Below are 25,039 nucleotides of genomic sequence, written 5' to 3' on the forward strand. Positions count from 1 at the left end.
AAGTTGCGATTTTTGACTTTGAAACTTTTTTGGTGTTTTTTGTGATGCCATATTTCATTAAATATCAAACCTATCAAAAATGAAGATGTAAATTCATGAAATACAACTTTAAGGCTAATTATGCTTCAATTTTCACATTTTTGTAATAATTACACCGATTTCCACATTAACTGCAAAATACATAGGTTTTTTTCAAAAATTCCATTTTATCAGAGCGATTTTGGTCATGTTATATCTGAAATATTGAACCTGGTTGTTATGCATTTTAAAATCAGTAGCTATCAAGTATGATTAGTGAAAAAAAAAAGAGTAAAAATATATATATGCCTTCTCTCAAGAGCTGAATATATGTTCATTTTTGAACAATTTTCCGCGGCACACAATTGCCTATTTTTGGGGCGTTTTTGGGACATTAATAAAATAAGAAGGAATGGATGTACACAAGTGAAATTATGGGAATCATGGGTTCCACGTCGGCCGTATATGCCGGTCGAGACCTACAGCTATGGAAAATGACCGTTCCTAGATCTGACGTAACGGTCATTTTGCACGCCGGAAAGAGGGTCTTTTTTTTTTTTTAAAAAAAAGATAGGTTGCCAGGCAACAAAACAGATGCCCACAGCAGCTAAATCGTCTGAGCGGTCGACAAGGGTTGTCGCATATTTATTCCTTTGTAGGTAATTGGGGGCCTTTACAAGACAGTTCCATACAGATCAGATTATAAATTTTGTCGTTTGAGGGTTTACAAGGTTCTACAAACTGAAACAAGGGTCTCAACTCTGGAAGTAATCTACAGAAATTGTTGAAATTTGACACGCTTTTTTGTTTTACTAATTTAAATAATGCATATAAATTTCATACAGGTCACATGATCACTTTTGTCATTGAAACGTTCACAATCTCCATAACTCTAGAAATTATTGACAGAAACTGCTGAAATTCAATAGACCTGTTTCACAAATTTAAATGATGCATATAAATTTCATACATATCGGATGATAACTGTTGTCATTAGAGTGTTCACAAGATTTAACAAAGTGAAACAAGGGCAATAACGCTAGAAGTAATTATTGTAAATTGCTTAAATAATATAGGCTTTTTCGTTTCACTAATTTAAATTATGCATATAAATTTCATACATATCGGATGATAACTGTTGTCATTAGAGTGTTCACAAGATTTAACAAAGTGAAACAAGGGCAATAACGCTAGAAGTAATTATTGTAAATTGCTTAAATACTGTAGGCTTTTTCGTTTCACTAATTTTAATTATGCATATAAATTTCATACATATCGGATGATAACTGTTGTCATTAGAGTGTTCACTAGATTTAACAAAGTGAAACAAGGGTAATAACGCTAGAAGTAATTATTGTAAATTGCTTAAATACTATAGGCTTTTTCGTTTCACTAATTTAAATTATGCATATAAATTTCATATATATCGGATGATAACTGTTGTCATTAGAGTGTTCACAAGATTTAACAAAGTGAAACAAGGGCAATAACTCTAGAAGTAATTATTGTAAATTGCTGAAATACTATAGGCTTTTTCGTTTCACTAATTCAAATCATGCCTATAAATTTCACAAAGATCGGGTGGTAACTTTTGGTGTTAGAGCGTTCACAAGGATAAATAAAGTGAAACAAGGGCCATAACTCTAGACGTAATAAACGGAAATTGGTGAAATTCAATAGGCTTCTTCGTCTCACTAATTTAAATAATGCATATAATTTTCAGAAAGATCGAATGATAACTTTTGACGTTAGAGCGTTCACAAGGACCATTAAAGTGAAACAAGGGACATAACTCTAGACATAATAAACGGAAATTGCTGAAATTCAATAGGCTTCTTCGTTTCAATAATCTAAATAATGCATATAAATATCAGAAAGATTGGATGATAACTTTTGACGTTAGAGCGTTCACAAGGACCAATAAAGTGAAACAAGGGCCATAACTCTAGACATAATAAACGGTTATTGCTGAAATTCAATAGGCTTCTTCATTTCAATAATCTAAATACCCGGTAATGCATATAAATATCAGAAAGATCGGATGATAACTTTTGACGTAGAGCGTTCACAAGGTTCAATAAAGTGAAACAAGGGCCATAACTCTAGATGTAGTAAACAGAAATTGCTGAAATTCAATAGCCTTCTTCGTTTCACTAATTTAAATAATGCATATGAATTTCAGAAAGATCGGATGATAACTTTTGGAGTTAGAGCGTTCACAAGGTTCAATAAAGTGAAACAAGGGCCATAACTCTAGACATAATAAAGAGAAATTATTGAAATTCAATAGGCTTCTTCGTTTCACTAATGTAAACAACATACATCAATTTTAAAACAATTGGATGATAACTTTTGGCGTTAGAGCGTTCACAAGAAATTGTGGACGACGGACGGACCGACGGACGGACAGGGGTGACGGCAATATACGTCCACATTTCAATGTGGGCGTATAAAAACAATTTCAAACATGGCTACGATCGACCTTCACTGTGTAACTATACAAGAATGCACGTCATCTAGAAGCCAATCTCGTGATTGGTGTTATAGAGTTGTATATATAGTCGTCAACAGATTAAACTGAGTGTTGTGTTGATAATTAATGATGAGTGTCTGGTAGTAGAACAATAAATGTTAATTGATAAGTGAGAATCTAATCAACGGCGTGAAGCGGCCCATTGTTAATCATTCACGTATTGTCCACGTGTCATAAGGATTTTCAACAACAAAGCCGTTCACCGCTATTACGGTCAGGCACAATGTAAACGAGGTTATTATGATCTTCGAAAAAGGGCAATTGATATGAAGTATTGCTCTTCCAATCCAACCAACTGTCATATAAAATAAAAAAGCATAGAAATTACGTAAGTCCTCAACAACGTACGTGTTGGGAGAAAAATGCATTTAAAAATGTTTATAGCGGTATTACGGCCTTCTGGAAATTGTTGAAATAAAATCTAGAGATCAGTTAACTTGCTTACCGAACAATTAAGAAAAATACGTATTCCAGTTCTATTGTGCAGCAATATTGATAATTCCACGTGTAGAAGAAATGTTGTGTATATACGGTTACTCTTATACACGACCATATTCTAGGGGGCGCTAGTGTCGCTAGCCATGAAGTTAGTTATCCGTTAGTCATTTAGTTATACATTATTAGGATTTAGGTCACAATTCTGCGGCCCGTAATTCCGTAAGAGATGGTCTAAAACCCCAAAAATGTGAGATAATGCCATGGATAATTATATATTTATCTTCATTTCAAAGTTATTGTATTACAACTCAAAATTATCCAGGTCAGTGTGTTTTTCTCCAGCCAATTCAACTATTTCGTTATTTAAGTAGCCAAAACGGAATATTTAATTATTAAATAATTATCATGAGCCTTACTAATATTTCATTTTTAAGTCAAATATATTTTTTTTGTGGACCCCATGGTGACAAAGTGGTATAGACACGTGAATTCACAATACCCTACCATGAATAAAAAACATGAAATATGAATTTACTTTGAAAAGTTTTTCGTGCGTTATCAAAAATGACCGGCAGTGAAAATTTTAAAGTGGAAGCCCTGATGGGAATATGTCAAAAAGTTTGTGAATTTTTAAAATCACTTAGTTCCAATCCGCCATATATTATCAATTTTGGTTGTCATAGCAACCAAAATGGAAAAAAAATGCAATTTTTGACCATTTTCAACGCTATTTACCATAACCCAAATGGTCATCACCACATTTTAAAGTAAGCAATTTAAAATATTTGAAACCCATGTAATATCAAATGATATGGATTGTGTAAGTTTGAGAAAAATATGAAGGAGTTTGGGCTGTTACCATACCAACCACATTTATTTTTTTCCGAAAAGCATTATTTTCCAATAATCATGACATCAATATTGATAATTGTATTATTTTAAAAACAGAAGCTATTGGACAAGATTTTAAAAAATAAATAAAATGAAAATATTGATATGTCTTCTCCCAAGAGCTGGAAAGGGGTTCCCTTTTAAAGAACATTCTGCAGTAGCTAGTTGTCCATTTTGGCCATTATTAAGACATAAATAAAATATAAAGGAATTAAGATCTTGAAAAGAAATTTTGTTTACAAGTAAATATGTTTGTGAATTTTAAAAATTACTTATCTTTACTCTTGTATATTACTTAATATTTGGTTTTTATAGCAATCAAAATGAAAACAAACACCCCAAAAAAGGCAATGTTATTCCATTTTCAATGATGTTTACCATGACAAACCAATTGTTCACCACATTTTAAGTACAGTAGCAGAAAGCATTTTAGCATATATTTATAGCCCATGTAATATAAAATATTAAGAATTGTATAATTTTAGTGAATTATTAAGGATTTTGGATGGTTGTCATAGCAACCACATAATTTAAAAAAAACCGGACAACTCTTGTTTCATTATCATTTTTCTCAGCATTCCTTGCTTACATTATTGTTAGAATTCTGCTTTTACATATTATTTTCTACTCAGAAGATAACATTGACCAATAAAAAATTATTCTCTAAAGACTAAAGAGTAAAAGTAGGTTACTCAGTTACTGATAGGCTATGGTAGGCCTAGTCATGTTTATAAAGGCCTAGGCCTAAAAACTACAATTTATTCAAAGAATTGTTATGTTTTTACTTCACTTTTGAATATTTCTATTATTTCTTCAAATTGGTATGTAGCCCATTGAGCAGCTTCCTTTTTTGTATATTTTAATCAATGTAAATAAATATCGAATCAAGACCCAATTAAGGCCTTAGGTTTGTCGGTTCATTCAATTTGTTTAACTGGCCAACAAATATGTGATACTCGAGGTGTTAAATATAGTTTCCTAAAAAAAAAAAAGAATTAAAATTATAATAATTAGTATGACAATTGTTATATAATGCTAAATTATTTAGTAAAACGTTTTGCGAAAATTGGGTATCCGTATCAATACTGAGTGATGATAGTAATTAGTATATTATTGACATGACTGACCTAATTCATAATCTATGTCGGTTCCATCATCTCAAACGAAATGTTGTAAATCGCCAACGGCAAATCCAGAAATTGAGCCATTTTTCAAATTATTTCAGCTAGTTGGTCCAACTTTATTTGGGTATAATTCCTGTTTAAGTGGATAGAAATCGATGTACTTATTATCAGTAGTACTATACTATCTTCCTCATAGCTGCGGTCAGTACCAACTACCAAGACCTGTGTGGATGTTTTCCGGTTTCATTTTCATTCTTCGTGTGCACAGAAATGCTTTAAAATTGGGCTTGAACAATTCAGTGAACAGCGAATTTATGATTTCAGAGCATTGAAACATTCGTCAAAATGTTTGGTGTTAAAAGTAGTGACGTGTGGTAGCTAAGAGGAAATTTCCATTTGATTTTATATCCTGTCACATGGTTATAAAAGCGCGCGAAAATGAGTCACGTGATGTAAACAGTCAACCCAGCGAAAGGTGTGAAAAAAATGGAATTAACTATCCTTATTTATTTTCAGGCAAGTCCTTTATTCATATAACATAACGCTTACTTCATAAATAAACATCGGAGTTGCCTTTTGACAGAATTTACCGCGAATATGAGTCTAAGGAACATGGAATACATTTTAGTTTTGGTGTTGAAATGACGTCATAACAAGGCAAAACTACGCGATTTATTTTTGACAAAATTGCTCATTGTATACCATTTTCAATTGCTTGGTGGGCACACTTACCATGCTCCAATTTTGTTGATTTTAATAGCATCAAAACGACAATAAAACGAACTTTCAATCGGTCGGGGGTGCTATGTTGACAAATCGCCTAAAAAAAAGATTGCGTGAATTGAAGCGTTCAACTTGCAAAAAATGCATGGTATTTCGAAATGCCAACAAAGCACCCCCGACCAATTGAAAGATCGTTCATTTATCTTTCTAATGATATTAGAATGAAAAAATAATATTAATAATAAGTGCGCCCGCCGAGCACTTGAAGTGGGGTACCCTCGTTTAAAAACGTTACAACATTTTTCAGCGTAACGTCAAAACACGGGAAATTAACTTTTTTCAACTTATGTTTATGAAATTAATAAAATGAACACATATATAAAAAATATATCAAACAAAAGAACAGGATATCGGCTTCCAAAATATTTTAAAATTATTACAAAATATAAAATAGCCACTGTATGACGTTAAGTTGAAAAAGGGTTACAAATCGGGAAAAAATGACTTTCTTCCAACGCGGGCAATGGAGCTGTGACACCTATTTTAAGGCGAGTGATCGCACTCAATTGCCTGCCGCTCACCTGAATGTCGACCGAGGGGGAGGATTTTTTCCATCCCCTTAAAATTGAAAATCGCTCTCCTTTACAAAGTCATTGATGGTTTATTATCATTTATCAAACCAGGAATGACCCCATTACATGCAGTTATTGATCTTCAGAACCATTTCCCATACACACAACTAATCACTTCCTTAATATCAGATCACTCTCCTTAATTTTTAAATCACTCTCCTTTATTTCTTAATCATTCTTCTTATCGAAACTGGGAGTGCTTATTTAGGGGAGCGATTTTTTTCAATTTGTTGATTGAGGGGAGCTTTTTTTGGCTCTACAACAACTGACGTGGGGATATTTTAATTAGGGCCTACCTGTTCGATACTTATAAATGACGACATTGCATTTCGTGCGATAGATTAAAGTCAATATTTTTATTTTATTAAATGCAACTTTATAAGTAGCGTGACTATATGGTACACAGTATAAACGCCAGGTATAGTCGAAAGAATAGAAGACAAGTTGTAAGACTTTGGTCCTTAAGACAATATTCGGTCTTTGAAAAATTGTTGGTTAACTCTTTCTATAGAGTCAAATCCCACGTACTAATAAAAGCGAACGACATGTTTATATGTAAAAAACCAGCGGCTGCCAGGCAGGATACGCCCACATTTTCGAGAGATGGTTAGAGAACAAGCTAAAAAGGAAGTGATTTTTCCTACAATCAAGGGCCATAATTCAGAAAATTACAATTTGATATGCCCAAATATCGAATGGAACCGAGATCTTTTGGTTATAAACTTACATTTCAAGTTTCAACAAAATCGGATAAAAATTATGACCTCTATAGGGTCCACAACCTTGATATACCATACTTTTACGCTATTTCAGTATTTGAGAAAAAGGGGCGGCCATTTTGTCTGTCAGTTTTGGGCCGATTTTCACAAAATTCAAACTCAGCCGTCCTTAGGGTGTAACGGTGATATCATAATACAGCTTTTTAAATCGGATAAAAATTATGACTTCTATAGGGCCCACAAGCTAAAAACGCGATTTTTCGTACAATCAGGGGCCATAATTCAGGAAGTTATGGTCTGATTTGTGCGAATATTGAAAGGAACCGAGATCTTTGGGTTATAAACTTACATTTCAAGTTTCAACAAAATAGGATAAAAATTATGACCTCTATAGCGTCCACAACCTTGATATACCATATTTTTACGGTATTTGAGAACGAAGGGCGGTCAGTTTTGGGCCGATTTTCACGAAATTCGAACTCAGTCGTCCTTAGGGTGTAACGGTGATATAAAAATACGTTTTTTTAAATCAGACAAAAATTATGACCTCTATAGGGTCCACAAGCTAAAAACGCGATTTTTCGTACAATCAGGGGCCATAATTCAGGAAGTTAGGGTCCGATATGCGCGAATATCGAAAGGAACCGAGATCTTTGGGTTATAAACTTACATTTCAAGTTTCAACAAAATCTGATAAAAATTGTGACCTCCATAGGTTCCACAACCTTGATATACCATATTTTTACGCTATCTGAGACTGAAGGGCGGCCATTTTGTCTGTCAGTTTTGGGCCGATTTTCACGAAATTCAAACTCAACCATTTTTAGGGTGTAACGGTGATATAATAATACGGTTTCTTAAATCGGATAAAAATGATGACCTCTATAGGGCCCACAAGCTAAAAACGCGATTTTTCGTACTATCAGGGGCCATAAGTTAGAGCCGGTCTAAGATACGAGAATTAACATTGGAGTCAATGGGGAAATCTTTAGTGATCTGTGTCCTGTCTGTGTGTGATAAGGCTGTCACTGATATGCCTTAGTTTTGAAAATATGAAGATTAAATTCTCAGAAAATATGAATAAAATAGTTTGGCTACAGAAAAACTAAAAAAAGTTAATTAAAAAAAAAGAAAATAAAAGTTTTGAAGAAAAATTGTGATTTTACTGCAAATTTCTCAATTTTCAATTTTTATTGAATTTTTAACAGTAAGTAAAATATTCTAATGCCCAATGTTGGCTTATTCAGTCTCAGAAAGCACAGATAAAATGAACAGTATTGAAATTTCACCAAATTTTGTCTAAAAATCAGGAATATTCACAAAAAATCTTGAGATTCCCCCCATTTGGATGTAGAAATTAATATTTTCATGACTACTAAAATGAGTCAAAATGTCTAAAAATGCCCATATTTTCTTTGCTAATATAACTTAGATGGGATCTACATGTTTGTCAGGTTTAGAAATAGCTCCAGCTTTCCTACAGAAAATTGAAAATTGGTAACACTGAGTTAATAATGTACAGCAGATGGGTTTGTACAAAATGTTCAAAACAGGGGTTGGCTCAATTTTGCCACTATTTTACCCAGAATAAGCATTTTTTTCTTCTTTGAAACATTAAATTCTTGCATTTCCTTCATGTAGGAAGCAATATCCCAGCCTTTCTAGACATTTTTTACTCCATCATTCTGTTTAGAGAGGCAATAAATGCCCCACCCCACCCTTTTCTATTAATGTGTTTTGAGGGATTTAAATGCACCTGTGTTGACATGTAAATGATCTTAATTGGAATTTGTGGTTGAATTACAGCTAAGAATGTTATTTTTCACCCAAAAATATTTTTTTTTGTGCATTTCAAGGATTTCTAACCCTTATTTGTTCAGAGTCAAACGTAGAACCCTGAGGCATTTCAGGCCAATGAGACCAGACCCAGATATAAAACTGGTGTAGATGTGTAAATGTCAGTTTAATGTTCAATATTTTCTTATCAAAATCCAGCATTTGTGGTGTTTGCTGCATTTATGTTGCCTATAAAACAATAAAATGTTAATTTTTCTCTTTTTCAGGCCTCTTTTTATGTTGTCAAGTCTGTCATGACTACTTTTTTGACTTCATTTTTTCAGGAAATTAATGAAAAAATCCAGACATCTTGCTTCAGCACAAGGATTGCAATACAAATTTGTAACATGCCTCTGAGGTTTGAGGTGTTGGAAACATTGAAATATTCCCAAATTTGTGAAAATTGTGTATTCTGTGACCCTTCTGTTAGAGAGGGGTGATCATAGACCAAATATGGCATTTTTTTCATTCATCAAGGCCTATTTTTAACCATAATTCATATTTATTGCACCTATTTTAGTTTATATGTGCATATGTTAGCCAGGGATGGTAAAACATAGCTGTTAGACAGATTCCTTTGGTAATGTAAGTTCTGCAACCATAGATTAGATTAATTCAATCAGTGGCATGTTCAGGGGGTAGGCATACATGTTTCAGTATAGATCTCTAATATTACAATCATTGCAACTGGTTTGCATTTTTTCTGTTTGCATATTGTCCACAGATTCTAAAAATATATTTCTTGTCCGTCCGGATATTTAAAAAAGTGGAAAATTATTGGTATTTTGAGAGATGCTACATGTAAATTTTGTACATTTTTCATCACATGGCAGTAAAAAATTATATTTTTGAAAAAAATTCCAAATTATGAGTGTTTTCTATGTAGTTTCTTTGTTACTTGTCTAATTTTTTCACAGAACTCAGATACTGCCTTTAATAAGAAAGATTTTTAAATTTTAGCACAAAAGGCCTATGGACCTGAGATGCACCAGTGTACATAAAGCAGCATGTGTACTTAAAGGGCCATCATTTTTACAGTTATTCTTTGATTTTGATTTTCTTTCACCGGCATGTTGCCAGAACACATGGGAAGGAAATAAAAAAGGCCTTTTGGTGATCCCTGAACTTTCACCCCTATATAGGACACAGATCACCAAATATTCCTACGGCGTCACCCATGAAACAAGGGCCAAAGCTACTTTTAGTCTTCCTCTCCCTTTTCCTTTTTCCCCCTTTTTCATGGCGAATTTTGTTGACTTTTTGGTGTAGAATTGAGGAAAAGGGTTTGAAAATACATTTTCTGCCAGGTTTTGGTGAATATTCATAATTTTGATGCGGAAGGATACAAGAGTTGAGAGGTTGGTTACGTTGAAATGTAGGGCCTGAAATTGCATGTTTACTTGTCTCTACTTCCAGCTTGTGTATCTCAAGTTTTTCATGAAGAACCTCATACGTGCTTTTGGGCAAGTGGTTGCCACATGTTGCTCCATCTGTGGTAGAAAGCGTTCTACCCAACGAAAATTTGGGAAAAAGTTAGAGCCGGTCTAAGATACGAGAATTAACATTGGAGTCAATGGGGAAATCTTTAGTGATCTGTGTCCAAATAAGGTAATGTTCTCCCCCTGGTTCATATTTGGGATGTAATTAAAGTCAAGGTCAGTCTAGGACGTGCAGAAATTAGGGGGTTATAAAAGATGGTGTTGAGTGAGACTGATCAGAGCTCACCCAGGTATTCTGAGCAGCTATCATTTATTGAGAACGAGGGACCTTTGAAGCCAATCCAGTTTAATAATAAAGTTGAAGAAATCATTTAACCTGTAGTTTTATATATTAGGATCACAAAGAAAACACAACAAGGAAGTCTAATCTACAAAAAATGATTAAGTTTCATATCCGGCGTATGTGCTTCTTTTATAGGTTAGATCACGGGACAATTCTGTAATTGCATAAAAGCGGCTATTATAAATTACAAGTTCTGGAATGAGGATCGTTGGATTGTATGCCATGTAAATTTAGTGAAAAGCTAAAGTAATTTTAGTTTAAATATATCATTTGTGTGGAAATTACCACTGTTTGGTTGGTTGCGTGGTATTATTTATCAATATAGAGATTTCTGTTTTATGGATATTGCTATTGAAGGTAAGATGCACAATTTACCTAACGTGGCACATTTTTATAAATTTAATAAATGTCAAATGGTGAGTGCGCGTCTTTTTAGTAATAAAGCAGAAATATATTTCTGTTGTTTTTGCTGGATTTACTCTCTATATTCCCGTGGATATTCAAATGGGGCGCTGACTGCTGGGTATTTATAAATGACGACATCACATTCGCCTTTCCATAAACGATAGATTAAGGTCTGTATTTTTATTTGATTAAATTCAACTTTATATATTTTGATTTAACACGTAGGTGTCAGATAAAGCCTGTTGGTTCTTGATTATACTCCTTTTGATGCAGTTATCGCAACTAGCGAGAAAACCGCCAATTAAACAATACACAACAATGACATTCATTTTTTACCGGTCAGTTAATTAACACACCTCTACTGAAAACGCACTGTCGCACAGTTTTCACCCCTAGCGTTAATTAACTCACCTCTCAGACAGTTTTTCACCCTTGTTAATTAACACACCTTATTTACAGTTTTGACGCGTTAATACCGAGTAATAGTTGGAAAATTAATTTTCTTTCGATACACGTACAAATAACAACCATGACTGAGAATTCTATGGTGGCTGTGCACAGATTCACCCTTTAGTAGTTCTCAGTGTACTCAAATGGTTTCTCAATTAGCAGAATGTCAAAATAAAGAAAACACAGTTACACTTACAATATGAGTAACTAAGAAGTCATTCGTCGCGATTTGGTCGGACCCCCACTCCACCCGTTACATGTAATACCAATTTGTAACAAGTAATTGTGATTACTGTGTTACGGTAAAACTCCTGTTTTTAGGAATGTGGATATGTGGGATTGTTTAATTTTATTAAAATCGGTACAGACTTGAAAGTTCGCGCATGCAGAGCGTCTTCTGAACAAACTGATGTTTAGTCATCATATTTGCAGTTGACATATTCTGTCAAAATAATTCCTTACACTGGTGGTAATTATTTCATTGTATTGTGCACAAACGTCATTCCTTAAATAGCCCCACGCCCCTTTAACAACTTATAAATCATGATTTTTCTACACTCTTTGATGTGCTTTATAACTATTATTAATGAAAATATTCAACATTCATAACATCGTGACAGTATATCTTTTGACATCGATTGTATATGACAAATAAATACCGTTAATTTTGCATGTAAAATTATACTGAGGCCTGTTGTGTCACACGACTATCGTGGCACACAATAGCGACTGCTACACCAAATTATTTATCGTGGCAATATCGTGGCAACTTTTGAACAAAAACCGACACCTACCGTCGTATGAATCCTGAAAAATAATATTTCACCGTATCGCAACAGGTTAAAACAATATACACAACCAATGAGTAAAACTGATTTATTCCAATCAATTAAATAATATACGAATCAAGTATTACCATAATCGTGTATGAGTTTGCTTGTGGACGGGTTAACTGACACCCGTTCAACTTACAAATTCCAAATACAAACTGCTTACAGTATTCATGCCATAGACGATAAATATCCTAATTAATAAAACCGTTCCGTTTCCAATAATTATCACAGACACAAATATTAATTACAAATTCCAAATACAAACTGCTTACCGTATTCATGCCATAGACTATAAATATCCTAATTAATAAAACCGTTCCGTTTCCAATAATTATCACAGACACAAATATTAATTTTGATTGTTTTATCCATCAACACACAGAGTAAACATCTAACAACCAGATCTTATGAATTGGTCCTCTTCAATAGTTAAAATATTAATTGATCTAGAAAGCACATCAAAGAGTGTAGAATAAATTGTCTAACAGAAAAATCATGCATCATGCTTTGTAAGTTGTTAAAGGGGCGTGGGGCTATTTAAGGAACGACATTTGTGCACCGGTGTAAGGCAGAATATGGCAACTGCAAATATGATGACTAAACATCATTTTGTTCATAAGACGCTCTTGCATGCGTGAACCTTAAAGTCTGTACCGATTTTTTAAAAATTGGACAATCACACATATCCACATTCCTAAAAACACGAGTTTTACTGTAACACAGTTATCACAATTACTTGTTACAAATTGGTATAACATGTAGCGGATGGGGTGGGGATCCGGCCAAATCCTAACAACTCCGTGAAATCGCGACGAATAACTTCTTAGTTACCGTAGTCATATTGTAAGTGTAACTTTGTTTTCTTTATTTTGACATTCTGCTAATTGAGAAACCATTTGAGTAATAAATACAAGTTATTGAATGGACTGAAGCTACATGTATAAACAAAGATAGGTTGCCAGGAAACGAAACATACGCCGACAGCGGCTAAATCGTCTAAGCGGTCGACAAGGGTTGTCGCATATTTATTCCTTTGTAGGTAATTGGGGGCCTTTACAAGACAGTTCCATACAGATCAGATTATAATTTTTGCCGTTTGAGGGTTCACAAGGTTCTACAAATTGAAACAAGGGTCTCAACTCTGGAAGTGATAAATAAATTGTTGAAATTTGACAGGCTCTTTCGTTTCACAAATTTAAATGATGCATATAAATTTCATACATATCGTATGATAACTTTCATCAATCGAGCATTAACAAGGTTGAACAAAGTTAAACAAAGGCAATAACTCTAGAAGTAATAAACGGAAATTTCTGAAATTCAATATGATTCTCCACTTTACTAATTTAAATGATGATGTAAATTTCATACAGATCGGCAGATAACTTTTGATGTTAGAGCATTCTCAAAGTTCAATAAAGTGAAACAAGGGCCATAACTCTAGACGTAATAAACAGAAATTGCTGAAATTCAATAAGCTTCTTTGTTTCACTTATTTAAATAATGCATATAAATTTCAGAAAGATCGGATGATAATTTTTGGGGTTAGAGCGTTCACAAGGTTAAACAAAGTGAAACAGGGGCCATAACTCTAAAAGTAATAAACGAAAATTACTGAAATTCAATAGACTTCTTCGTTTCACTAATTTAAATAATATTATAAATTTCAGAAAGATAGGATAATTTTTGGGGTTAGAGCGTTCACAAGGCTTCTTCTTTTCCCCAATTTAAATATTGCATATAAATTTCACAAAGATCGGATGTTAACTTTTGGCATTAGAGCGTTCACAAGGTTCAACAAAGTGAAACAAGGGCCATAACTCTAGAAGTTGTAAACGGAAATTATTGAAATTAACTAGGCTTCTTCATTCACTAATTTAAATAATGCATATAAATTTCAGAAAGATAGGATAACTTTTGGGGTTAGAGCGTTCACAAGGTTAAACAAAGTGAAAACAAGGGCCATAACTCTAGAAGTTGCTGAAATTCAATAGGCTTCTTCGTTTCCCTAATTTAAATATTGCATATAAATTTCACAAAGATCGGATGTTAATTTTTGGCATTAGAGCGTTCACAGGTTCAACAAAGTGAAACAAGGGCCATAACGCTAAACGTTATAAACGGAAATTAATGAAATTAAATAGGCTTCTTCATCTCACTAATGTAAACAACATATATCAATTGGATGATAACATTTGGCGTTAGAGCGTTCACAAGAAATTGTGGACGACAGACGGACGTAGGCGACGGCAATATACGTCCACATTTCTATGTATAAAAATACATCGACATCTCTTTTGAAAATTTGTAGTTATTACCACTGACAATTAACAATAAAAGTCTTATTGTCCACACGACTACAACAAGGTAATAGTTTGTTGTTAAAGGGGCGTCTATGTTCTGTCAATCGGTTTCTTTTGATGTCAGTTCTCATTACGAAATGAAAACGTCAGCAAGGTATTATCCGACTGATACATGTCAATGTACGTGTATTCAGCAAAGTTCCATAAACTTGTTGACGGTGAATTCTGACTTTGTGTGATTACATATCAGGAGACGAAGGCTTTTAATTCATTTGTGATTTAAACCAGAAAAGATATATTAAGTGAGGTGTGATTTACCGATATTAGATGCCATGTGTGACTTATTTGTCAGTATGTGAATTACTGTTTAGATGGATAAAACTACGCCCCCGGTAAGACTAGCATATGGCATGGGTTTCTTTAAAGTGTACCATAGGTTCCCAATCCCATCTGAATTATGAAATTCCAATTCCTCTTACAAAATGCCTGTCTCAGGAAAGATTGATACATATTCTTCCAAAATATATTTTAAAAAAGATAATTTTTCGCAAAATTATTTTTTTATTGAACATTATACCTAACATATTGAAATTGTTTTAATCGTATCACTCTAGATGAAATTATATCAAATGCAAACAATGCACATTAAAATTCATATAAATAGCAATCTCTATAGGTAGAATATACATTGAATTATGTTAAATGAATGAAGATGCTATTATTTTTGGGTCATAAGACAGTAAAGATGACTATTTTAGTAAATATAAAATGTCTCTTTTGAATTCGACAGACGCATGGCACATTTATTTTCCTTTCAGATATTAACTGTTGCTTATATATATTAATAATTTTCTTCAAAAGTTTAATGTAATAATGCATTATCTAAATCTGAAGTTTCATGGGATATGATTTACAAATTAATTTTTAATTTAAAAATTTATTGCATTGCTAATGTTACATGTGGACAGACATTCTGGCAGATTTGTAACATTAGCACTAAAGTTTGAAGAAAATTTCTATTTATAGTGTTGATGTAAGTAGTTGCTGAGATTTTTTACATGCTAAATAAATAAAGCATAATATTAAGAATTTAAGATTAATATAATAAAATATAATCATATATTTTAATAACCTAAAATTTAAACATTTATCGGGCATGCAACTGTTGCTAACGTTACATAAAAGAGAGAGAGAGAAATGGGGTTTAACGTCCACTCGACACAAACTAGGTCATTTCGGGACTAACATATGGTTTAATTTTATTTCAATAATTCGTTTGCGCGTAGGGGTCTTTAGCAGTAGGAGGAAACCGGAGGACCCGGAGAAAACCCACGAGGTTGGACAGGCGACCCTACTCCTTGTCACGCACAACCGGGGATTCGAAACCATGCCAGTCGAATCAATGACAGACTTTATGATACAGCGCGCGCACGCTAACCATTCAGCCATCCAACCCCCCACGTTACATAAGGACAGACGTGGACATTTTATAAATAACTGTATTACTTGAATTATTGTTTTTATCTAAAAATAAAAATAGTCCGCAATGAAAGGTATTAATAAATTGTATAGTATATCTACCCTTGGGCGAGTTTTAAATTTAAAATCGGACAAAAAGTATTTAAAAAGCACGTGCTAACGTTACGTAAGGACAGACGGTTTATTTAATCGGTCTGACAATTGACACGTTAGCACTTTATTGCGGAGGTCAAAGTCATTTTGATCGAGTGAATAAGGCGAGAATGCCGACCGCCATGTTTATGCATCGGGAATCGGAAAGCCGGTTTTCTCAGAAAACCATTAGAATTTGTTTGGTTTTTATAAAGTTCCGCTCCATGCTAACGTTTTGTATACAAAACTTTTAATACTGTATCATGGATTTAGCTGTTCCAAGTCATAAAAATTCATTGAAAATCAATATACTTGTTCGTCTCAAGATCTTAAACTCTGTGTATCAATTTGAAGTCAATCGGATATTAACTTTGGCCTCTAGAGCGTCCACAAGATTTTTCAAAGTGATCAAGGGCCATAACTTTGGCAGTAATTATCAGAAATCTTTGAAAATCAATAGGATTCTTCGCCTCGTGACCTCAAACACTGTGTATAAATTTAAAGTCTATCAGATATTAACTTTAGCCTTTAGAGCATCCACAAGGTTTTTTGAAGTGATCAAGGGCCATAACTCTGGCAGTAATTATCGAAAATCACTGAAAATGAATAGGCTTCTTCGTCTCATGACCTTAAACACTGTGTATAAATTTAAAGTCAATCAGATATTAACTTTAGACTCTAGAGCGTCCACAAGATTTTTCAAAGTGATCAAGGGCCATAACTCTGGCAGTAATTATCAGAAATCTTTGAAAATCAACAGGATTCTTCGCCTCGTGACCTCAAACACTGTGTATAAATTTAAAGTCAATCAGATATTAACTTTAGCCTTTAGAGCATCCACAAGGTTTTTTGAAGTGATCAAGGGCCATAACTCTGGCAGTAATTATCAAAAATCACTGAAAATGAATAGGCTTCTTCGTCTCATGACCTTAAACACTGTGTATAAATTTAAAGTCAATCAGATATTAACTTTAGACTCTAGAGCGTCCACAAGATTTTTCAAAGTGATCAAGGGCCATAACTCTGGCAGTAATTATCAGAAATCTTTGAAAATCAATAGGATTCTTCGCCTCGTGACCTCAAACACTGTGTATAAATTTAAAGTCTATCAGATATTAACTTTAGCCTTTAGAGCATCCAAAAGGTTTTTTGAAGTGATCAAGGGCCATAACTCGGGCAGTAATTATCGAAAATCACTGAAAATGAATAGGCTTCTTCGTCTCATGACCTTAAACACTGTGTATAAATTTAAAGTCAATCAGATATTAACTTTAGACTCTAGAGCGTCCACAAGATTTTTCAAAGTGATCAAGGGCCATAACTCTGGCAGTAATTATCAGAAATCTTTGAAAATCAACAGGATTCTTCGCCTCGTGACCTCAAACACTGTGTATAAATTTAAAGTCAATCAGATATTAACTTTAGCCTTTAGAGCATCCACAAGGTTTTTTGAAGTGATCAAGAGCCATAACTCTGGCAGTAATTATCAGAAATCGCTGAAAATGAATAGGCTTCTTCGTCTCATGACCTTAAACGCTGTGTATAAATTTAAAGTCAATCAGATATTAACTTTAGACTCTAGAGCGTCCACAAGATTTTTCAAAGTGATCAAGGGCCATAACTCTGGCAGTAATTATCAGAAATCTTTGAAAATCAATAGGATTCTTCGCCTCGTGACCTCAAACACTGTGTATAAATTTAAAGTCTATCAGATATTAACTTTAGCCTTTAGAGCATCCACAAGGTTTTTTGAAGTGATCAAGGGCCATAACTCTGGCAGTAATTATCGAAAATCACTGAAAATGAATAGGCTTCTTCGTCTCATGACCTTAAACACTGTGTATAAATTTAAAGTCAATCAGATATTAACTTTAGACTCTAGAGCGTCCACAAGATTTTTTGAAGTGATCAAGGGCCATAACTCTGGCAGTAATTATCGTAAATTGCTGAAAATCAATAGGATTCTTCATCTCATGACCTTAAGCACTGTGTATAAATTTAAAGTCAATCGGATATTAACTTTGGCCTCTAGCGCGTCCACAAGATTCTTTTGAAGTGGTCAAGAGCCATAACTCTGGCAGTAATTATCAGAAATCGCTGAAAATCAATAGGCTTCTTCGTCTCATGACCTTAAACACTGTATAAATTTAAAGACAATCGGATATTGACTTTTGCCTATAGAGCGTCCACAAGATTTTTTGAAGTGATCAAGGGCCATAACTCTGGCAGTAATTATCGGAAATCGCTGAAAATCAATAGGCTTCTTCGCCTCGTGACCTCAAACACTGTGTATAAATTTAAAGTCTATCAGATATTAACTTTAGCCTTTAGAGCATCCACAAGGTTTTTTGAAGTGATCAAGGGCCATAACTCTGGCAGTAATTATCGAAAATCACTGTAAATGAATAGGCTTCTTCGTCTCATGACCTTAAACACTGTGTATAAATTTAAAGTCAATCAGATATTAACTTTAGACTCTAGAGCGTCCACAAGATTTTTTGAAGTGATCAAGGGCCATAACTCTGGCAGTAATTATCGTAAATTGCTGAAAATCAATAGGATTCTTCATCTCATGACCTTAAGCACTGTGTATAAATTTAAAGTCAATCGGATATTAACTTTGGCCTCTAGCGCGTCCACAAGATTCTTTTGAAGTGGTCAAGAACCATAACTCTGGCAGTAATTATCAGAAATCGCTGAAAATCAATAGGCTTCTTCGTCTCATGACCTTAAACACTGTATAAATTTAAAGACAATCGGATATTGACTTTTGCCTATAGAGCGTCCACAAGATTTTTTGAAGTGATCAAGGGCCATAACTCTGGCAGTAATTATCGGAAATCGCTGAAAATCAATAGGCTTCTTCGTCTCATGACCTTAAACACTGTGTATAAATTTAAAGTCAATCGGATATTAACTTTAGCCTCTAGAGCGTCCACAACCGGACCGACGGACGGGGGCGACGACAATATACGATCACATTTCAATGTGGGCGTATAAAAATGGCATAATCAATCGACTATCCGTGTAAAATTATCCGTATCCTGTGTGGAAGATCGAGACTACATTCACGCTTCGTTTGCAGCGGTTATTCAAATTCTATCACGTAATATGAAGCCGGGAAATATTAAAATAATGCTAAAGTTTCGCTAAAACTGGACAGACATCAATTGGACGAAACGTTAGCAATATATAAGCATGGAAATTTGATTTTCCAAACCATTTTCCTGGTTTTTTTAAATGGCATATACTAAAACATAAACAGCCATTCCACAAATGGACAAATTTATTTCCATGTGACGTAAAAATACAAAGTTTACAAAACAAATGTAAGACCACTTCAATAATGTAGTGGATGGATGGACAAATTTTCACTGGGGTTTGAACAATTCAATTTTAGGAACTTGTTATTTTTCTCATCAGTATATTTTTAAGTCTGTTTTAAGAAGACACACTTGCCATTATAATTATACAAAAATGAATTAAAATTTTTAAAACAAATGTTATTTCAATGTATTCTAAAATCTTGATAAAAATTGATGGGAAAAATGTCTGTCTTAAATGATGTAATTCGTTAAAATATTTGTAACTTATTTTAATAAAAAAATACATCAATAAACCTGGAATTAAGTATTTTATATGTTCAATATATGCTGATTTTGAAGATAAGAAAAATATTTAAAAACTCTTTTTCTCTTTTGTAATAAAAACCATTACATTTGTTAGATACCCACTGGTACACTTTATAATAAAACATGCCATATATTGGTGTGCATTTTATAATTTTTCCGTAATTTGATTGAATTTGTAATAGTCCATCGATGCAAGTCTTACAAATGTCGAACATATTAATGAAGTAATAATGTATCGGTATAGGTGTATTTCTGTTTAAAAGAAGAAAAGATAGGTTGTCAGGCAACGAAACATACGCCCACAGCAGCTAAATCGTCCGGGCAGTCAACAAGAGTTGTCGCATATTTTTACTTTTTTCGGTAATGAAACATTTATAATACACTAAAATCTGATTAAGAGCAACAACTCAGAAAACCATTAGAATTTGTTTGGTTTTTATAAAGTTCTGCCCCATGCTAACGTTTTGTATACAAAACTTTTAATACTGTATCATGGATTTAGCTGTTCCAAGTCATAAAAATTTATTGAATTTTAATATGCTTGTTCGTCTCAAGATCTTAAACTCTGTGTATCATTCTGAAGTCAATCGGATATTAACTTTGGCCTCTAGAGCGTCCACAAGATTTTTCAAAGTGATCAAGGGCCATAACTTTGGCAGTAATTATCAGAAATCTTTGAAAATCAATAGGATTCTTCGCCTCGTGACCTCAAACACTATGTATAAATTTAAAGTCAATCAGATATTAACTTTAGCCTTTAGAGCATCCACAAGGTTTTTTGAAGTGATCAAGGGCCATAACTCTGGCAGTAATTATCGAAAATCACTGAAAATGAATAGACTTCTTCGTCTTATGACCTTAAACACTGTGTATAAAATTTAAAGTCAATCGGATATTAACTTTAGACTCTAGAGCGTCCACAAGATTTTTCAAAGTGATCAAGGGCCATAACTCTGGCAGTAATTATCAGAAATCGCTGAAAATCAATAGGCTTCTTCGTCTCATGACCTTAAACACTGTGTATAAATTTAAAGTCAATCGGATATTAACTTTGGCCTCTAGAGTGTCCACAAGATTTTTTTGAAGTGATCAAGAGCCATAACTCTGGCAGTAATTATCAGAAATCGCTGAAAATCAATAGGCTTCTTCGTCTCATGACCTTAAACACTGTGTATAAATTTAAAGTCAATCGGATATTAACTTTGGCCTCTAGAGCGTCCACAAGATTTTTTGAAGTGATCAAGGGCCATAACTCTGGCAGTAATTATCGGAAATCGCTGAAAATGAATGGGCTTCTTCGTCTCATGACTTTAAACACTGTGTATAAATTTAAAGTCAATCGGATATTAACTTTGGCCTCTATCGAAATTCTATCGTTTATATAACGGATTATGATCACAATATGGTTCAATTTAGCAAGCCCTCCTATTCGGAAATAGCCCATGCCGTATAATCTCTGAAAAAAAAGCTATTTAGATGGCTGACATACAAGTACAAATGTTACGGTAAAGATAATTGGGCCTTTCACGACAGATCCCAACGGATAATATTTGAACCATTTTAAATCAGAATGGATTCACACTTAGGAACTTTCGCAAAGAATAGCTATACAATTTTATAAGATTTAGTACCGAAGGGTCCCCACATTCTTTAGATTTATTTTATAAGGCCTAATTTGTTACCAATCTGTTACCATACATCTACAAAAGGGAACTGAAAAAATGAATAATTCAGGTTTAAGTTAGTGTTTGGTTAATGAGAGACTGGTGTCCTAGTAGGACGATTTACAGTGTTTCCTGAGATCCCATATGTACATGTACCTGTGAATATCCATAAATCTGGAGTGTTTTCTTAGAGGGATCAACTTGTATCCTTCCACCACCTACACATTCACAGTCCAGACCTTTACTTTCAATATTTGGTGATATTTCATCAAAGATATCAGCTGAAAAAAAATTAAAAAATCACAAGTAAAGATACATGTACGATGGATTTCTGATACTTTGTACAGATTCATCCTTACCTTTTCGCAAGAATTTATTTTCATGGCTTTCACTGACCAAATCAAGAAAACGCAATCACAAAACTCAAACATACAACTGTAGGTTGCCACAGACTGAAACATACATGTATGTGCAGCAGTTATGAGCAAAACAAATAAAGTTTTAAAATATCAGATTTCGCTATTATTATTAAAAATCACTGAAAATCAGAAGGACATGTAAGTTGATATATGTATTTGAAGCGGCTTTAGCGTAAAATATTTAACAAGATTTCATACCAAAGGGGCATACCTTTTGAGGGAATTTTTTAAAAAAAACTGAAAATCAACGCGAGATAGACAACCTATTTCAATTTCAAAAAGAAAAGGTATTAATAACTATTATTTTAGTATACAATTTACCATTCCATTTTTGATAGGATTTTGTAAGTTAGATGCAAATTGTGGTTTGACCTATATTATTACCTCCCTTTCTTTTACAAAAACTGTTCCTGGAATTGATACCGAATGTATCTAGTTTGCGCCAGTAGAGATAATTCCTTTGTTCTGTAAAGATGTGTTTCGTGTCGTTTTCATGATACCCATTATTTTAGGGTTTATACATATTATGTTATTATTACTCTTATTTGTATTATATTAGAAGAGTTTGTATATATTTGGAACCTTGTTAGGTAATATTTTAAGACCGATAAATCGATTATTCTGTTCTTGTCTGTTCGTTTAACTTATCACGCGTTGAACACGTAACATCTGTCATAACATATTTGGGCCGGGTAGGCATAGGCCTATGTTTAATTAGTCCTACTAGTATAAAATGATCTTACTTTCAAGATGTTACATTAATAAGGAAATAAGGTTTGCCAGGTGAAACTAAAGGCATCCAATTGTGGGTCCACAGATTTACCCAAAACAACTTTAACTAGAACTGCGATGCAGTAATGACGGATTTCACCGGTGCCACGTTATCCTTAAACTTATGTCACTTCCGGTGCCAAGTTACCCTTGAACTTATGTCACTTCCTGTACCAATGAAACTGTTAAACAGGTTTCCACATAAGCATTGCACACAGGAAATAAAATGGACGCAGAATCAACCAAATCCAGCATTCAATTCATTTTATATATGTAAGTGGTCCTGACAAAATTACATTACTTCCGGTGATAATGAAAATGTTAAATTGGTTTTATGAAATCAGAAATGGCATCATCACATGGTGAAAATTTTATGTAAATTGAATAATAATTGCCACTTTTATACACCAAAAACCTTGAAAAGTGACTTGTAGAAAATCGTTTATTTCTCTGCAACCGTACAAGTTAGAAACATTTTGTGGTATCTGCATGATCGTATGGGTTCTTTCTATTTGATGATTGGAATCAAATATCATAATCTTAAAAATCTTAAAAACATTACAAATCAGACTCATTTGAATAAAATATCTGTTTTGTAGGCTAAAAATACAGTTTTTGCCAAAATGACATTACTTCCGGTAATACAGAAAATGTTAAATTAGTTCTATGAAATCATAAATGGCAGCAGGGGTCTCGATAACTTTTCGAACTTGATTAGCAGAACTGCTAATCAAGTTAGATAAATTCAGGCAAATTGATTAGCAATGTCCAGTTTTGATTAGCAGTGTGTGAATATCCATTGACTACAATTTCGGAAAATTGTGAAGTAAAATCTATCTGTTGAATTTCGATGACATTTCTGGGTTGATTTGTCTTTTGAACATGCAATATTCATAACCATGTCATTTGTTGACGTAACAGCCATTCACTCGTCAGTGCTGATATCAATCAAATAATATTTTACGTGTCGATGCATCAGGATCTAACATCGATACTTGCGATGCATCGGTCATACATTGGAAAAATTGACAGACATTAGCCTACAACTACGAAGATCGCTGTTGTCGATCGAAAATTCCCTGCTGCAAATATCCGTTATAAATTCATCATTTATAAGTATCTGCATTAATACTGGTGCCTATCTTTGTTAAATATTCCATAATATCTATCCCATTTTGTGAAGAAAATCAATGGATTATTTTTATTTCATCAAAGAAAAAAAACGCCTGTCATTAAAAAAAAAACAATCAGGGGGATGTAACTCCGCACATATAGGGGGCGCTAAAACTTTGCTTTTACCAGTAATAGATATTAGATTCTAGATGATCGTGACTAAACTTGCGAAGAAATGTCAAAAAATCGTTATAGAAACTTCCACAACTCTTTACAGTTAAAAAGGGGACATAAAATTGCCCATGTGAGAAATAAAAGAATCAATATTTATGATTAGCATTTGTGCGAATCAAGTTAGCTATTTTGTGGCAAATTGATTAGCAACAGGCAAGAATTGATTCGCAAAGTGCGATGCGAACCCGGTTATCGAGACCCCTGAATGTTACATTGGTTTGTTGACCTAGTCTAGATTGGCATAAGGCATCAAATGGTAAAAAAATATTGAAAATTGAATAATAATTGATTCTTTTACAGGCAAAATAGCGTGAAAAGTGATGCATGCAAAATTGCCTATTTCTCGGCAGCTGCTCATATTACAAACTAATTTTCACATATATTCTCTTCGTATGGATTATTGCTACGAGTTTATGAAAGTTACAAAGAAATATTTTAAAAATATGAAGGCACTGAATGGGTTGTAAATAGCTTAATTTTACACCTTTTTTTTCACCTTTTAATCGAAATTGCCCGAAAATGAAATCCAAATTAAAAAATATGAGCTCAAGATTCTGTGCGCCTTTACAGGCCGCACACTTTTAGTTATATCAGATTTTGTAAAAATAATATTTGCTTTCAAAAAGTGGTACCGAACTGTCAAAATTGTAGTTTTTGGTAAAATTACGTCAATTCTGGTGCCGACAGGAAACTCTATCGGTAACACAAAAAATGACAATTGAGACCACGGAGCATATGATCTTTGTTTTATACAACAATAAATAATTAATCTAGGACCGAAAAACTAAATTAGCCAATGGCGGCTAACGTAAATTACTGAGCCCAAATGGGTTCACATTTTTGCTCAAGAAGGATGACTCTTTAATCCTGTGTAAAATACCATCAAAAAATATTCATAAATAAAAACA

General features: G+C 33.6%; 1 long non-coding RNA gene across 1 annotated transcript in view; it reads right to left on the reverse strand.

Annotated features, from left to right (window-relative positions):
• LOC130013674 (uncharacterized) overlaps positions 1-21,829 on the reverse strand; it is a 75,821-nt gene extending 53,992 nt beyond the window's left edge. Inside the window, exon 1 of the long non-coding RNA XR_008788890.1 lies at positions 21,751-21,829. This is a non-coding gene — a long non-coding RNA (uncharacterized LOC130013674). The remainder of the gene's footprint in view (positions 1-21,750) is intronic.
• Positions 21,830-25,039: the final 3,210 nt, after the last annotated feature.

This window comes from Patella vulgata, chromosome 1, assembly GCF_932274485.2.
Source record: "Patella vulgata chromosome 1, xgPatVulg1.2, whole genome shotgun sequence".
NCBI classification, from domain to species: Eukaryota; Metazoa; Mollusca; class Gastropoda; family Patellidae; genus Patella; species Patella vulgata.